Consider the following 17881-nt stretch of genomic DNA (forward strand, 5'->3'; position numbering starts at 1 on the left):
CTTCACATTTTCCAAATAAGAAATCGTTTTATTCAATACACAAAAGCAAGTAAAAATACAGGTTATATTATAATATAAATTTCAATATTTCGAGTGGTCTTCTACTCTTTATCAAAAATATGGTATTTAATAAAAATTGATTCATGAAAAACTGAACATTTTTCAAAGTACAAGAAACAAAAGTAAATTCTACATATTTAAAAACTTCCTTATTTAAGTTCAATGAAATAGAGACATTTTTTTATATTTGTTGCAAACTGAGAAGGATTAAATTTTTGAATGGAAATTTTTGGCTAAAGGAATCATTTAACTCTCACAATATTCATGATAAATGAACGTGCATAAATTCGTTTTACAAAAATACAATCGTTTTCTTTGCTATTCCACTAAAGTAGAAATATCACAACGTACACGTGCGTCCAAAAAGTCACTGAAGGATTTTGAAATTAAATAGGTTCTTTATTTTTGATATGTTTCTATAATTTTAACAAAATCTTACTAAGGTATTTAAAAATGTTTTTAAACAAAATGCAAAATTCAAACAATCTTTATTCATGAAAAATAATGTCTTTTAAATGTTGCAATTTTCAGCTTCGCATATCTTTCCAAAATATTATCCATGACAGATTGCATAATTTCTGGATTTCGTTCTGTGTGCTGGCAGACCTTGTAAAGTAAGACCCCCAACCCTGCAAGAATTGAAGGAAAACATCAGGAAGGAAATAAGGGAGTTAAATCGTTATACAGAGATTCTGCAATCTATCATAAATAATTTTTTTGGAAAATATGCGAAGCTGAAAATTGGCAACATGTAAAAGACATTATCTTTCATGAATAAAGATTGTTTGAATTTTGCATTTTGTTTACAAATTTCCCAGTGTCTTAGTCAAATTTTGTTAAAATTATAGAAAGATATCTGTTGTAGACCCGTGCTAGGAGTTACAAATGAAAGAAACTACAAGTAGTGTAAAGTGTATAAAATGTAATATGTATTTATCATAAAGAATACAGGAACCACTAAAGTGATATGAGAGGAATGTGTCCGTAGCATGCGGTTAAACATGGTACAAATGTCTCCATGTAATCTCTGAAACCAGAGGTATTCATAGGACTAGTTGATTCCATTTAGTTCTTAAATAGAGGTAATTTTTACCCCACAACACCCGCCTCTCGAGCTTTTCATTCCCCTGGGATGATCGTATAGCTCTTTTTCCTGGGGTTGATTTCTATCGGGTCGGTCATTTTTCCTTTTCCTGGAGGATCGGCGTTGTCTGGCTGCTTGTGGTTTTACCAAGTCGAACGTGTCATATATCTGGTCCATTACCTCTTCTTGTTCAGCAGAAGGTTGTCTTTTGTCATCTGTGATACGTTTCCAAATTTGGTTTAAATGTTTCTTGTGAGTAAATCTTGGACCTTCAATAATGTAAACCATCCGCCCGATCCTTTTCTGGACCTTTCCTAGTTCCCACATCGTGCTATTATTTTTGTGACACTTGGAAAAATACCTTTTCACCAGGTAAATACCTCTTTTTAGGAACTATAGTATTTGGCGGTTTCACCTGTTTTGGTAAAGTTTCTCAAAGACCGGCCTATTTTTCCTCTCATTAACTCTGCCGACAACACCTTCAATGGAGTCCTTTCATTTAGCGTAATTGATAAACTTGTAAAAGCTGTTGTAACGCCTTTTCTGAGGGCGTTCCTTTAGCCTTCTTCAGGGCTCTTTTCAACGTGTCTAGAAACCTCTCTGCCTGACTGTTTGATCAGGAATGATAGGTTGGCTTCGTTATATGGTTAACCTGGAAATCTTTGCAGAAAAAAAATCTGCTGCAGTGAATTGTGTGCCATTGTTTGACACTAGACAATCAACCATACCAAACCTAGCGAACAATTCATGAAAAGCACTGATTGTAAAATCCATTGTTGGACTTTTACATCGAAATACCTCAGGCCATTTTGAAAAACTGTCTACCACTATTAAATAATAGTTTCCATCCAGTGGGCCTGCGTAATCTACGTGTATCCTTTGCCATACGAGGTCCGCTTTAGACTGCGGGCTAAATTGTATTGGGGGCGCTTTTGCAGCCAATGTGCATCCCTTACACGATTTTACCGTGCCATTTATTTCAGTGTCCAGTAAATGTAGGACCTCATGAAGCTCTTCATTTGCGTAACCCCAGGATGCCCCATATGGAAATCCTTTAGGATTTTCTTTTGTAGTGTAGCTGGGATTACTACTCTCTCAGTGCAACAGTATCTCATTGCACATAGAATAAACTTCCACCGCCAATTCATCTGATTTAATTTTTTGTTTCGTTTCTTTGATGAAACGATCTTTTTCAGCCTCCCTTATTATATCTTTCAAAGTCACTGGTAGTTCCTTGATCGTATTACATAGTATTTGTGTATAGTCCTTTTCACTTTGTAGTGACGCTATTACTGTGTCTTCTAGCGGTTCCCTTGATTTCGGGATTAATCGTGACAATCCACCTGCGTGACTTAATTCGCAGATGTAAGAAATTCCATACTGAAATCGTAATTCAGTAGAATGATCCCCCATCTTTTCAGTCTGTTGGCTGTGTAAGTTGGCAAACCTTTTTTAGAGCCAAAAATGGTTATAAGCGGCTTATGGTCAGTTTGCAATTTAAATTTACGACCGTGCAAAAATCGGTGGAATTTTGTAACACCAAATATGTTCCCCAGTGCTTCCTTTTCGATTTGGGAATAATTCTTCTCGGCGTGCAGTAAAGTTCTTGACGCATGGGCGATCAGCTTAGTGGACCCATCAGGCATCTTGTGTAGAATGCACGCCCCGATTCCATAAGAACTTGCATTAGTTGCGACAATAATCTCTTGTTTCGGATTGAAATGAGTCAGGGATAAATCTGACGTTAATACATCTTTTAATGTCTTAAAAACTGCCTGACATTCAAACGTCCAGCCCCATTTCTTGTCCTTTTTTAAAAGTACATTCAATGGCGCATGCAATTCATGCCTATTATTAATGAACGTTTGATAATAGTTTACGAGCCCGAAAAACTCTGCAATGTAGTTACATTATGAGGTTCTGGCATGTCTTTTATAGCTGCAGAACTGTCTGAATCGGGTTTCCTCCCATCTTTATGACCCAGTTATTTAATTCGTTCCAAAAAAAAATTCGCATTTTGCTTTCTTCGATGTGAAGCCGTATTATTTTTTTCTGTCAAACACTTGAAATACATGATCTCTATGTTGTTCAACATTTTGACTACGCATAAGAATATCGTCCAGATAGCCTATTACGAAATCCAAACCGCTTAGCAAAGTATTAATTACCTCTGGGAAAATTGCAGGTGCTACTTCTATCATCATCGGCGGTCACTCGTGTCCGAGTAAGACTGTCCTCCGTTGTGGCTTCTGTGGGTCCTCAGGTGAGCATAGAGCCCAATCCTAGACCCAATTTGTCTTGTGCAATTTGGGCAGATAAAGGTAGTGGTGGTGGGGTGGGGTTGGGTGTGTCTGGTTAATAATCTGTCCTTTCTGTGCTTGTGTTTATCCTCAGCAGCTTTATTTAGGTCACTACTATAAAGCGCAGCACCTTTGTGGACAGCGCTCCTCCATGCCAACCTGCTCCCAGCCACGTCCTCCCATGTCTTAAGGTCCATGTGAAACCGCTTTAGATTTGCTTTGATGTTGTCCTTATACCTCATCATGGCGTGGGCTTTGCTATAAAGAACAGCCTCATCCGCCACCTCAATGAGCCCCCTGTTGGCATCAACGAACGGCTAATGACCATGCGCCTGATGCTTGCGGGCAACCAAATGGCCACTGTGATTAGTGCGTATGCTCCAACACTTGATGCACATGATGAAATAAAGGAGACCTTTTATGCTGACCTTGACACCATTTTATCCGGGGCCCCCAAGGGGGACAAGATTATCCTACTTGGGGATTTCAATGCTAGAGTGGGACGAGACCATCAGCACTGGAGAGGAACGCTTGGAAGAGAAGGAGTTGGGAACATTAACTCAAATGGTACACTCCTACTGACAAAGTGCTCAGAACATAACCTGATCATCACGAACACACTTTTCCGACAAAAAAACGCATTCAAAACATCATGGATGCACCCTCGAAGTAAAATCAGGCACCTCATTGACTATGTCATTGTCCGTGCCAAAGACCGCTGTGATGTGCTGAACACCAGGGCAATGACCAGTACAGACAATTGTTGGACCGACCACCGTCTTATTCGCTCCATCATGTCTATCCATTTAATGCGGAAGCAAAGGATGCAAAAAAGACAGAGCCGACCAAAGCTCAACATCGAGCAGCTGGGCGATATCACCTACCAACAACACCTCCAGGCGGCTCTTAGTGCGGACCTGCCCAAGCAGTATCCGCATGACGCTGAAGAGCACTGGGACAAGCTGTCTTCTGCCATCATGGACTCCAGTATAAGCATCCTAGGGCAGAAAAAGCGGAAACATCAGGATTGGTACGATGAAAACGATACCGAAATCCAACAGCTTATAGACACCAAGAGGCAAACTTTTATCACCTGGCAGAATAACATCAATTGCAAGGTTAAAAGAGCTGCCCATGCCAAGGCTAAAGCGGCTGTCCAATCGACAGTCAGGAAGCTGAAGAACATCTGGTGGATGAAGAAGGCTCAGGAGATCCAGCAGTTTGCTGACTCTGGGGACACCAGAAGATTCTTTGAAGCCACAAAAGTGGTATACGGCCCCAGCTACCGTTCTCTGACCCCCCTTCGGTCTAAGGATGGGCTCACGCTGCTGAAAGGAAAGAGAGCTACTTCTATACCAAATGCTAATCTATTGAATTTATAAAATCCTTTGTGCGTTGAGATACACAAAAGTTTCGAGCTATCTTCCGTTACAGGTATTTGCAGGTATGTTTCGCTTAAGTCTATTTTGGAAAAATATTTTCCGCAATTTAACTTAGCGAATATTTCGTCTGGGTTTGGTAGCGAGTAGTGATGGTCCTTGAGTGCCGCATTCAATCCAGTCGAAAAGTCTGCACATACCCTAATCTCTTTAGATTTTTTTTTTCATATATACGGTGGGGGCTGCCCACTCACTATAGTTAATAGGGGTTAAAATCCCAGTGTTAACTAGTCTTTCCAATTCTTTTTCAATTTTTCCCTTCGAAGCGAACGGTACGCTCTGTGGCTTTTTGAATATTGGTTTTGCTTCGTCCAGCAATTCGAATCTTGCCTTTATTTTTGTGCAGCATCCAAGCTTTTCGGAGAAAACACTTGGAAAAGATTTTTGGAGATCCTTTTTAAGCTTGTCGGCTTCGGCCATTAGGTTTTCGACTTTGTGGCAAAAATCACTCTTTGGCGAATCCCATAATTCAAATTCCTGAATCCAATCGGCCCCGAATAAGTTTGTTGCGTTCCTTAGAATGAACACTTTTAGCTTTTTTGTCGTTCTTTTTAGTGACACATTAATAACCACCTCACCCTCAAAATTTGTTTTCTCACCAGTTACCGATCTTGCGACTTTATTTCTGATTCTCACCGTAACATATGTTCTTATGTTCTCTGTTGGTGAAGGGTCCATGTTTTGCAGTTTTTACGGAGCTCTTTTTTACTACTTTTGCACTGCAATATGAGGCCTTGTTCCCTGCTCACTTGCATAGGTCACATGTTATTTTCCTTTGCTACTAACATGCCTTGTACCTATGAGGTCCTCCACATTTGCTACAAGGGGTCCTAGGTTTTGTCTATCCTGATAATTTTGTGAAGGGTTCTTTTTGCCTCTTCGTTGGTAATTGCTAGCGGGTGGGTGTCCTTTATTTTTGAAGCGGATTTTTTTAATGTGAACCTGTTATATTTTCGTTGAAGTAAAAGTTTCTATGGCACGTGACTTTTTACACGTTCCTTTTCCTTTTTAAAAGAGCTGAGTTTTTTTTTTCTTTTTCAACATTTCGTTACAAACAGCTCTTGCGTTTACTGTTGCTACCTGCTCTTTACTATTTGCTCTTACGTTTATTATTGACTGTGAAATTAGTTTGGTAAAGCCTAGTAAAGAGGTTTTGCTCTGTCTACCGTTTTATGATAAAGCACCACAATTTATCAAACTAATTTTTTATTTTCCTCATGCCTGGATAAATTTGATGTTTCCTCGGCAGACCCTCAGGCCAGCAAGCTTTAGAAATTATGGTTCTGCAGCTTTAATTATTACTTATCAACTACTGCTTCGTTAAACCCTGATAAGCTAGAAGTTCTCTATTTAAACATCGGTCGCTGACATTATCGAAGGTTGCTCTGGTTTTGAACATGCCGTGGAATTATTGAAAGGCGTTTACGACAAGTATCCAAGCGTTATTCATGCTAGACATCTGCTTTCCACGCATTGAATCGACTTGCCGTTGACTGTTGTTTTAAAGACGTAACGGCCACCATTTACAGGGATGAATCTGTCCGTGATGCATTCATTCGTGGTCTCCGGTCCTCATTGATACGTGCTAGGCTCATTGAAACAGACACTCTAACTCTCACAGAAGCTACTCAGCATGCTAGGGATTTAGAACAAGCTCACTTTCGCGATTGGAGCAGTCACCGTTACTTCTACTACGGGAACTAAAAATGTGCTGATCGATTCTGCCGAGGAGGCCATTTGTATTTCTAAAAATTCTGTTCCAACTGATTCTCGAATAGAGTGTGACTCTGTACAGTTCTCTGCTGCGCTTCCTGTTCGCAGCAAATGCTACAACTGTGGAGGGTGACGTCACCTTAAGGATGACCGCCGCCTTTGCCCTGCCTGCGATAAGGTATGTCGAAGCTGTGGTAAACTCAGGCATTTTTCTAAAGTTTGCCGTTCTACTCCGACACATTCACGTTCTTCTTCTGCTATCATAGGGTCCCGCACTAAAGGTGGTGATAGTTGCCCTCCTATCACCGAAACTGTGGAGTTAAAAAGAAAAAGGTTAACTGCCCTTATAGACATCGTCAGTTCTGATAATTTTATCAGTGCTTGCATTGTCAAAACAATGAGACTGGCCACTTTAAAACGGAACTCCGTAATTTCTATGACATAATCCGCTGTTTCCCTTAAAATGTCTGAATATTGCACCGAGAACATTTTCTTCAATGGTTGCGAATAAAGGGATTGACCATACCATGCTTCTTGACTCCTGTATGGACTTTATACTCGGGGTGCCGTTTTTGAAACTACACTGGGGCGTTACTATTTCGTTTGGTGAATCTCATGATGCCTTAAAAATCTGCGTGCTAACCAAGATCAGTTGTGCCCCTGTAAAATTGTTCCGAAACCCTGATCCCTGATTGCAGGCCCAGTGCTACAAAATCTCAAAACTACCGTGCGGAGAATTCCCGATTTATTGAAAAGGAAATTCTTCAACTGCTTAAGGACGACGTCATTGAAACCAGCTATCCACCGTGGCGTGCTCAAATTGTTGTAACTTCGTCACTTAATAGAAAGAAACGATTAGTGGTTGATTTTTCCCAAACTATTAACCGTTTCACCCTACTTGACGCATACCCATTGCCTCGGAATGGGGTTTCTGCCTTTCAACAACTTATGAATTTCTTTTTTTTTCTGAAAATAAGTCATTCAGAACTTTTTCTTACATTGATGATATTACCATTTGCGGTAAAACTCAAGAGGAGCATGACGTTAACTTGGAACGTTTCTTAAAGGTTGCCTCAACATACAACCTCAAAATAAACCGAGTAAAATCAAAGTTTTCACTTCGCTCTATCAATTTGATTGGCTACCAAATCTGTGACGGAACTATCCAACCTGATCCTGAGCAGTTGAAAACCCTTTTGCAAATACCTCCTCCTTCGGATTCAAATTCGTTAAAAAGGTACCTTGGTATGTTTTCTTACTACGCGAAATTGATACCTAAGTATTCGCACAAAATTCGTCCCCTGGTTGAAAATAAACAATTTCCCATGCCGCCTATAGTTGTGAATTCTTTCAAGAAACTTAAGAAAAATGTTGCCGAATCATCTGTAAAGGTTATCGACGACGAACTACCAATTGCTATCGAAACCGATGCCTCAGAAAAGGCTATCGGAGGCACCCTCTTACAGGCTGATAGGCGTATATCGTTCTTTTCCCACTCACTAAACCCATCGGAAATACGACTACATATAGTTGTTTCTGAAGCGTCAAATCAGGTTCTAATTCAAATTTATTTAGAGCACGACGTCTTATATCGGCGTCTTTTGTAGCTATTAAACCTTGTGTGAATATTAAGCATTCGAAATTGTCCGCCGTTAATGACGACAATTTGAAATCGTCACAGTGCTTATTAACTATAGACGCAAACGTTGTATAGTCCTGGCTCTCCTTACATGTAAGATTTATGCATTTCCATCTTTTATGAAAAAGGTTTATTTTGGATACTCTAACTCCATTAATAGTTTGTCTGCCTCGTCAAACGACAATTCGTTGGTTTTTTCTTGGTAAAATATAGTCCACGAATTTGTTATTTTCGGATGTACCTAACTTCCGTAGCAATAACCGAACCTTCTTTTGATCCGTCCATGCACTGCAATCAATTTTTAAAAGGTCTTCAAATCTTCTGAAATATGCCTAAAACATTAGGTCTTCCTCAGGTGCATAGTGAAATGTATCAATAGCTGATCAGATCGCATTTTGGGAAAAAGCCTTGCTGGTTTCTTCTCCGGTGTCCTTATTCACTAAAACTTGCGTTACCAAATCCATTTTTTTATCTGACTTGTTTTGTTACTCTAAATTTAAATGCATCAAAAACCAAACTCCTATCCTTACATCATCAACGCTCTGATCCCCATCTGGCATCAATTGTGATGGATGGCTCTCGTCTGGGTGAGGCCCCGTGTTTTGACAAGCTTCTGGGTTTGACCTTTACTCCTGATCTGAAATGGAACACGTACATCAAGTCTGTTGCCATGGTCGCTGGAAAGATGGTGGGATCCTTCTACCGCTCCAGAAGATATCTCACTACTGATGCAATTCTCTATCTATATAAAAGCCAAGTACGTCCAAGGATGGAATACTGTTGCCATATCTGGGCAGGAGCTGCTAAAAAACAGCCTATCCTGCCTTGACAGAGTACAAAATAGACTTCGTGGCTTAGTGGGGGGTGCCCTTTTCTCTACCCTGCAACCTCTCTCCCACAGAAGAGACGTTGTGAGCCTATTCTTGTTTTATCGTTATTTCCATGGCAGGTGCTCATCTGAACTCCAATCTCTGGTCCCCCTCGCCAATCTTTCACGAAAAACACCCGTCTATCTGAATCCACTGTGAAAAATTTCCCCCACTCTATATCTGTGCCTACATCAAAACGCAGATTCCATGAACAAAGCTTCTTTCTTAGAACTGCACGCCTGTGGAACTCTGTTCCGTCTGCCTGCTTCCCACCGGAATACAACTTGGATGTCTTCAAGTCCAATGTTAACAAATTCCTAATGAACAAGTAAACACTTCATCAAATCTCCACACTAACGTAATGTACTTGCAATAACCCTTATCCCTGAGTGGCTTCCGGGCCTTGATAAGTGGTGATCACTGTGTAAAAAAAAAAATTTTCAATTCAAATATTTGTTCATTCATTTCTTTCCTATCTTTCCTGTTTCTCCTCGAAGAATTTCACTAAATCTAACTGCTTTTCCAATATTTGTTCGTTCATTTCTTTCTTTTCTCTTCCTCGTTTTTCTTCGAGATATTTTATTAAATTTAAGTGTTTTTCTTCGTTTTGTTTCTGTATTGCCAATTGCTCATCTCTGAACGTTTTTTAAAGTTCTAATTTTTTTTAAAATTAATTTGTTTTGCAAACTTGTCCATTTTGATTTTTTTTTGACGGTATGGAGTTACTTAATATGACAAAACAATCCAATTCGTTGATTTACTTTTCCTATAGTACCAACTCAATAGAAAAAAAAAACATTACAAAATTCGTACCTGGTTATTTAACGAATATTTCTTTCAGATATTTATTTCCTCGTCTGGCATTTTTTCTGAGAAAATAATTCGGTGTTTGCATTCATACAGAAAGCAGTAGATTTGGTTTGTCATTTTTCAATTTCCGTAACGTGTAGTGTGAAGAAAAGGATTAATGATTGCTCGAGAAGAGAAGGGTCGGCGTGCACTTACCTTGAATACTAACCAAGAATTGGTGTTGTTGTTGTTATTCACTCTTTTATAAAAATTTTTAGTGCTCCGGATCATGTGATAGTTAATCATCTGATCCTTCCATTATATAAGAGGGGAGATTCCCTTGTCTTTTTCTCTTTCTCTCGCCACAAGTTTATTCGGTTGCCGGCGATTGAACGTAAATCTTTTTCTCTTTCGTCTGGCGAAGATACTACAAGACGGTTACGTCGCAGAAGGGGGCAATTCTTTCGCAACCTAAGGTAAATGCATTGCTCCCTTCTCGATCTGAGCAGTCATTGATTTTTTTCTGGGAATTATTTTTTTCACAGTAGGTATTGGGTTCAATTCCTTGTTGATCCTACATATTTTCCCCCTCTTTTTTCTTTAAAAAGAAAAAGTTACTTATCTGTGAAAGAGAGTTTATAGCATTTATTTAATATTGGCTACTCTATTCGATTTCTGTGTGAAAAAGAATGTCCTTTTTTTCGTTAACAATTTATTTGTCGTGCTTAGTGAAATCGTTTTTGTTTTTTTCGACGTGCAGTCCCGTCAACCAGTGAAAAGTTTATTTTAATTGGATTAAAATCCGACGTCTTTTTTAATTTGTGCAAATACTCGCTTTAACCAATAAAGTAAAATACATCATTTACTTTTGCAGGAGATTTTTTTTTCGTTTTTCCAAAGCTAATGCCTTTTAACCATAAGACGTATTAGCACAAAGTTAGAGCGACAAAGATTTTTGTACTTACTGAAAACTTGGTCTCGTAAATTCAGTAATAATAATTCTCCACGCAATTTGTCTTATAAGTTCTGTTTCATCTCGTAGTTTATGTTTTAGTAGCTTTTTTTAACAGCAAAATAAGGCTTTTTGACGACGTCTTTGTTAAATCCTATTTTCGTCAAGAATTGCTGTCCTTTTTTTGACGTGTTCTTTATCCCGTATTCGTGGATTTTTACGCTCGAATGTTGCTTTTTTCCCCGACGTAGACAAGTACTTTTTCCCGTTCTTCAACTAACTTTTGAAAAATAAATACTTTTGAAATTTCGAATTTCCCCCGAGTGTAGCAAAAAATTATTTCGAATATCCGCGTGTGTTGTTCTTGTCTTGAATCCTTTTGGTCTTCAAATGGCTGGGGGTTTTTTAGAGGGAATCCGTTGCCCGAATATTCGTCATTCACTTGTTGGTAGCAATTATAGCAATTGATCCGGGAAGTTCTTGCATCATCCTCGTCACCCAGTTGTTGTAGACCCGTGATAGGGGTTACAAATGAAAGAAACCACAAGTAGTGTAAAGTGTATAAAATATATGTCTTTATCGTAAATACTATAGGAGCCACTAAAGTGGCATGAGAGGAACGTGTTCGTAGCATGCGGTTAAACATGGTATGAATGTCTCCATTTAGTTTCTGAAACCTGGTTGATTCCACTTAGTTTTGAAAGAGGGGTGATTTGTACCCCACAACAATATCATTAAAAATAAAGAATATATTTAAATTCAAAACCTTCAGTGCCTTTTTGGACATCCTATATTATAATCTTTGAACAAACCTTTAGTAATTTTTTTGACACTACCATCGGATCTTGTCTTCGAAGATATTAGCGGAATTAATATGTTGAAAACTTTGTTAAGGAAATACTTACAGCGCCGCAGAAGACATTGCCATTTTCATCAGTAAAATTACACTGAAAGCATCTTTCCAACGAATAACAAAGAAAACAGTTGCCTTTGTGAATGAATGTATGCAAATTAAGAGCAAATAATTTCTTCAGTTCAATTAACAATATTTCATTCCAAAAACGGATTTTTTTTATATATATATTCATTTAGGCATAGTTTATCAAGCTAATCATTATTTTTATTTTATCAATTTTGCATTGTATTTTTTTACAAACTGTTTATATTTTGTGAATTATGCTTGAAAATTGTCCAAAATTGTAAAGAGCTTAAATGTAAAAAGAGTCAAGTTAATCATAGTAAATAAAAATTCCTTTTTTTCTCATTATCATTCTACAGTTATTGGAATGAATCAATTAGATATGAAACATATTTCCCTGGAAAATATATTAAATAGATAATATGCTAGTTTTACTTTTTCTTCATTACAGAAATAATTATTTGAACTCGTACTTTTTGGAAAGTCATAGATCCATGTTTTCATTGCGTTTCATCACGAGAAATTTTGACGAAGTAGCATTGAATAACAGAAATGTTAATAATAGAAATATATGCATGAGTAAACCAAATCAAACCACATTTATCGACTAAACAGATGATATGCAAGTTTCACTCTTACTTCACACTATGAAACTGAGCCAACATTGACAGTTGTATAGATATCAAATATATACTCTTTGATAGCATAATCATATATGTTATGAGGGAGCATTTTTATAAAAAGAATATTTTTTTTTAAATCTATAAAACAATTTAAAATGTGTGCACAAGTATTCTATGCAGTTTTAATAATAAAATCTCAAAAGTTTTCATTCACGAAATAGCTTGAAAACCAGAACATAGTCATAGAAATTTCTAGAAGAATCTAGAAAGTTCTAGGATGATCTAGAAAGTCCAAGAATAATCTAAAAGGTCCCAGAGGATTTTGCAATAATCGAGAATGTGTTGTGGTGCCATATTTTATTTTATTTTTATTCAGTTTTCACCGCAAACAAGACAATTGCCACTTTGGAGTAGGGGGCTACTATCGAGGACATAATTTGCGGGAGCATTATAAAGGGAGATGAGTAGAAAGATGTTTGCTCACATTACACTTGAACTTCTGCATATCAGTACAGTTGGAAAAGCAGTATCCCGGAAAGGACTTGCAGTTTTGGGGAAGAAACTATTGGAGTAAAAGATTTTCTTACACCTAGGGATCTCTACTGTAAAGGGGTGGGACTTAGTTGCTTGTCGGGTTTGTCGGGGGTAGTCATGTCGAGGAGGTACAAGTGCTTGTAGTTCGTCAGAGCATTCACTATTAAAGTATTTGTAGAACAGGCAGAGGGATGCAACATTTCGTCGATGGGACAGAGGCTGAAGCCTAGATGACAGTTCAGGACCTATCAGGTTGGCGACTCTTTTGAACCCTGTCCAAGAGTGAGAGACAAGCAGCAGATGCACCCGCCCAAATGTGACAACAATACTCCATACATAGGCGAATGGTGCTCTTATAGAGGTACAGGATACTTTCAGGCATAAGTAATTTTCTGGCACGGTAGAAAGAGCCCATCTTCTTTGCAGCAGCCTTGGCAATGTTCTCAATATATATATATATTCCAATTCATGTTCCCTGTAAACGTTGGGCAGAGGAGTTTAAAGGACGTACTTTCAGGCAGTGTGTTCTTGGCCATTGCTATCGGTGGTAGAAAAGGTTTCTTGTATCTATTGAAGGAAACAAGCTTAGTCTTGGCAGCATTGAATGTGACCATCCATTCTTGTCCCCATTCAGCAGACCAGTTATCAGCTCGGACCCGTTAAATCGTGAATAAGTCCAGCCGAAAGAATCCAAAAAAAACAAAAAAAAAAAAACATACAAAAAAAAAAAAAAAAAAATTACATCACCTCGATAAACGAATATTCTGAAGAAAAACCTACTGTGGTAAATAGAATTTTTGAAATTTTCTCATTAACCAAACAAAAAAAAAAGGGAATATTAATGTCATTGAATTTCTTTATTAATATAGTAAGTAGCAAGTTTTGTCTCCTAACTATTCCTAATATTGACTACCTTTCCTTCTCCCTCGTAACTATCTTCCTCGTCCAGTTTTTTTGTTTACCTGTGTTCCTCCAAGCCATGATTGTATTTGGCTGTGATAGTTGTAACCCTAAAAAAAACTGTATCTTAGGGCTTTTATGTACAAAGCTTTCTTTGTTTGTTTTGTTATTGTTGCAAATAAATGAAATTGTCAATTTCTTAAAATAATATTTCGTTTCAGTTATATTTTTATTTGTTACCACCTGAACGTATCGTCAAACTCATTAAATTCGTATACAAAAGCATAAAATTAACCTTTAACAGGTAAAAAATAAAATAAAAATTATTAGTTAACATTTATTAACTTATTTAAAGTATAAATAAGAAAAACAACATGCCTTTGTCAATCGAAAATTTTTTAAGTTCAGCTGATCTGGATGAAGTATTTAAAAATTTACAAAAATCAGAACTATTACAAATTGTAGAATATTGGTCCTATGAAATCTGGGCAAAACTTTTAGAGACGATTCTGGTCGGCAGAGCAGCCGATATTTTCTCAGCACTCAGTATTGCATACGAATTAGTATCGGAAGCATATAGGCAAAAATATGTTGAATTCGCTAGGGAAAAAGAGGATCTTTTTGATAGATGTGTTTGGGCGAAGAAAATAAATGATTATGAGAAATTACGTCGACTCATTCTTATCAAAGAATTTCAGCAATGTGTCCCTCAGGAGATTCGAATGTATCTTGAGGATGAAAATATAGACAGTAAAAACGAAGCCGCATTAATGGCTGATACATAGGAGTTTTGAAAAATTGTTATAGCCGAAAACCAATCAGGCCTTACGCAACAAACTTCATCTGAACCCCACCCTAATTATTGTGAAAAGTTTACACAAAAGAAAATGAGCGATACACAAACGAGTTCTGTCCCAACGGAATAAAAAAAATCTCCTGTGCATACTGCAAGAAGAATAACCATATCGTATCCGACTGTAGAAGTTTAAAAAGAAAACGAGACGAAAATACCTCTTTTCAACCCAATGGCTTTACTCAATCAGTTAAAAATGATTCCTCTCTTCAGTCTTTCTCAAAAACAGGTGGTGACGAAAACACTGAAAATGCTTGAATGACAAATTATAGACCTTTTTTTATGCCAAGGCTTCGTTTGCAGCAACGACCCTGGCCAGATCTTGCGAGACACTGGTGCGTCTTAAACATTACTATTAGAAAGGACACTTCAATTATCAGAATCGACCTTCACCGGTGATTTTGCTTTGTTACAAGGCGTGTAGTTGGGAGTAATTAAGGTCCCCCCCTTCACAAAATCTATATAAAATCAGAATTAGTGAATGGTCCTGTCATAGTCGGTACACGAACAAAGCTATTGGTGTTTCCTTGCTGTTAGATAATGATTTAGCTGGTGACAAGGTAATAGCAGAACCAATTGTCTGCGAGAAGATAGGAAAAGGTGAAGAATCCTTGAAGAAGACAAAGACTTATACCCTGATTGTGTGTTTACTAGGGCGAGAGCCAAGAAACAAATTTCCAAAAATGGAGACTAATCAACAGATGGTCTGTTGCAATTGAATGAAACATTTCTATCGCATAATAATAATCCTCGTCAAAAGGAAAATGAAGCAGAAAAAATAAAATCGAAATCAACTCGAAATCAATGAACAAGAGAAAGATCCTGAACTTAGTCTCTTAAAAAATAAATCTCTTCCCTTAGAAGAAGCAAGAAATGTTAGGGAATGTTTTTTTTTTATGAGAGATGACCTCCTAATAAGGAAATGGTGGCCAATGGATGCCAGTCTAAATGAGGAGTGGAAGATTATGAACCAAATAGTGGCCCATAAAGTATACGGGACGGAAATACTTAGCATAGCCCATGATCCTCTCATGGCAAGACATTTAGGAACAAATAAGGCTTATGAAAAAATAGGAAACCAATATATATGAACAATTATGTGTACTTCAACTCGCTTTCCAGAGGCTTTCCCTTTGAATAATATTAAAGCCAGAACCATTGTTAAGGCTTTAACGAGGTTTTTCTGTTAAGTCGAGACTCCTTCAGCCCTTCAATCAGACCAAGGTTCAAATTTTATGTCTGGTCTATTTCAACAAGTGATGAGTGAAAGGGCCATCAAACAATACAAATCGAGTGTTTATCATCCTGAATCACAGGGTGCCCTTGAACGTTTTAATCAAATGATAAAATCATTGATGAGAAAGTTTTGTTATCAATATAAAACAGATTGGGACGAAGGGGTTCACTTTGTTTTGTTGCGGATAGGGAAGCTGCTCAAGACTCTCTAGGTTTTACCTACCAAAATCAGAAATGGATCATACCAAACAACAGACGTAATTGTCAATACACACGGGTCATCTATATATATATGTATATTTCATGATTCTTTGAGGGGTACAAATTTTATATAATGCAATCATGAAACGAAGACGAAAATTCAGGATTGGAACGTTAAAATAAAGTCAACGTTTAAAATAAAGTTAACGGGGTGAAGAGAATAAAAGGAGGAAAAAGAAAATGGGGGCGTCAGCTGACCGGTTTCGCCCTCGCTTTATCAAAGCTGTATCGAGGGATTTGAGTGGAAAAAAGGGAAAGACACGAAGGGGAATCGAAATTATGCATAGATAAAAATAACATTGCGTTGTGTTATGTATGGGGGGAAAATAGGAAAATCAATTGAAATACAACGTTATATTGCTCGATGTATGTACGTCTGTATGTATGTGTATATATATATATATATATATATATATGATATCTACGCAACTGTCGATGTTAAGTTAGTATCATATATATATATATATATATATATATATATATATATATATATATATATATATATGATGATTGCAACGTCTTGTCAGACGAGTGCCACACCCTCAGTCACTGAAAGTCCATTAGCCCGAAGATAAGCTTTTTTTTTTTAGTCCTGCCAGCGAATTCACACGCTCAAGCAGACATGACATTGAAGACGGTCCTTGGCATACATACATATACATACATATACACACATACATACCAAAACATACACACATGCACACATCCATACATACATACACAATACATATAACACATACATACAAATATATACGCACACACATATACATACATATATATACAATCATATACAAATACATACACACGTATACATACATATTCACATACATATACGTACACATGTATGCACATATACATACATGCACATAGAGTTACCTACATATACCTACACATACATATATATGCATCTATATGCATACATATATATGCATAAATACATATACATACATACACACAAATATATATACGTATATACATGCAGACACACATAAACATATATACACAAAAATAAATAAATAAAGATATATACACACATACATATATACATACGTATACAAATAGGTATACATACACATACATACACTAGTACATATATTAACATACATACATACACACACATATGCATAAATAGAATGATGGCAGATCAATTATTACATGCTTCCAGCATTTCAGGGCTACACACGTGACACTTTTTCTATCGCCACGGACAATTTTTATAGACAAATGCCTGAGGAAGTATCTATACAAAGATGATGTTACAGAGTTTTAGCTTTGTACGACAGCTAAGTCTCTCTCTCAGTTAAAAATGTTGAGATCCAGCAAAAAGCATGAGCAAGATAGCCAGCAACAAATTAAACTGCAGACCAGCTTAATGCGGGTACTGTCTACCGCTTTATGTATTTTTTTTTTAAATCAGAGATTTGCTTCACCCAGAGGTGTTTCCTTAACAGGGCTTTTGTGAGTCCTCCCCACCTTACACACATATTGAAATAAAGATATATACGTACACATACAAGCACGCATACAAACAGAGGTTTATATATATATATATATATATATATATATATATATATATATATATATATATATAATTTAAATTAGAAAGGTCACCAACAATTGCTATGTATTTTTTAACATTATTTTATTATTTCGTGTTTTGATTTTTCATATAAAAAGGTATCATATTTAGATCATTATAATAATGTTTTC

The sequence above is a fragment of the Euprymna scolopes genome, chromosome 12 (genome assembly GCF_053919585.1).
Source record: "Euprymna scolopes isolate OS-2025 chromosome 12, ASM5391958v1, whole genome shotgun sequence".
NCBI lineage: Eukaryota > Metazoa > Mollusca > Cephalopoda > Sepiida > Sepiolidae > Euprymna > Euprymna scolopes.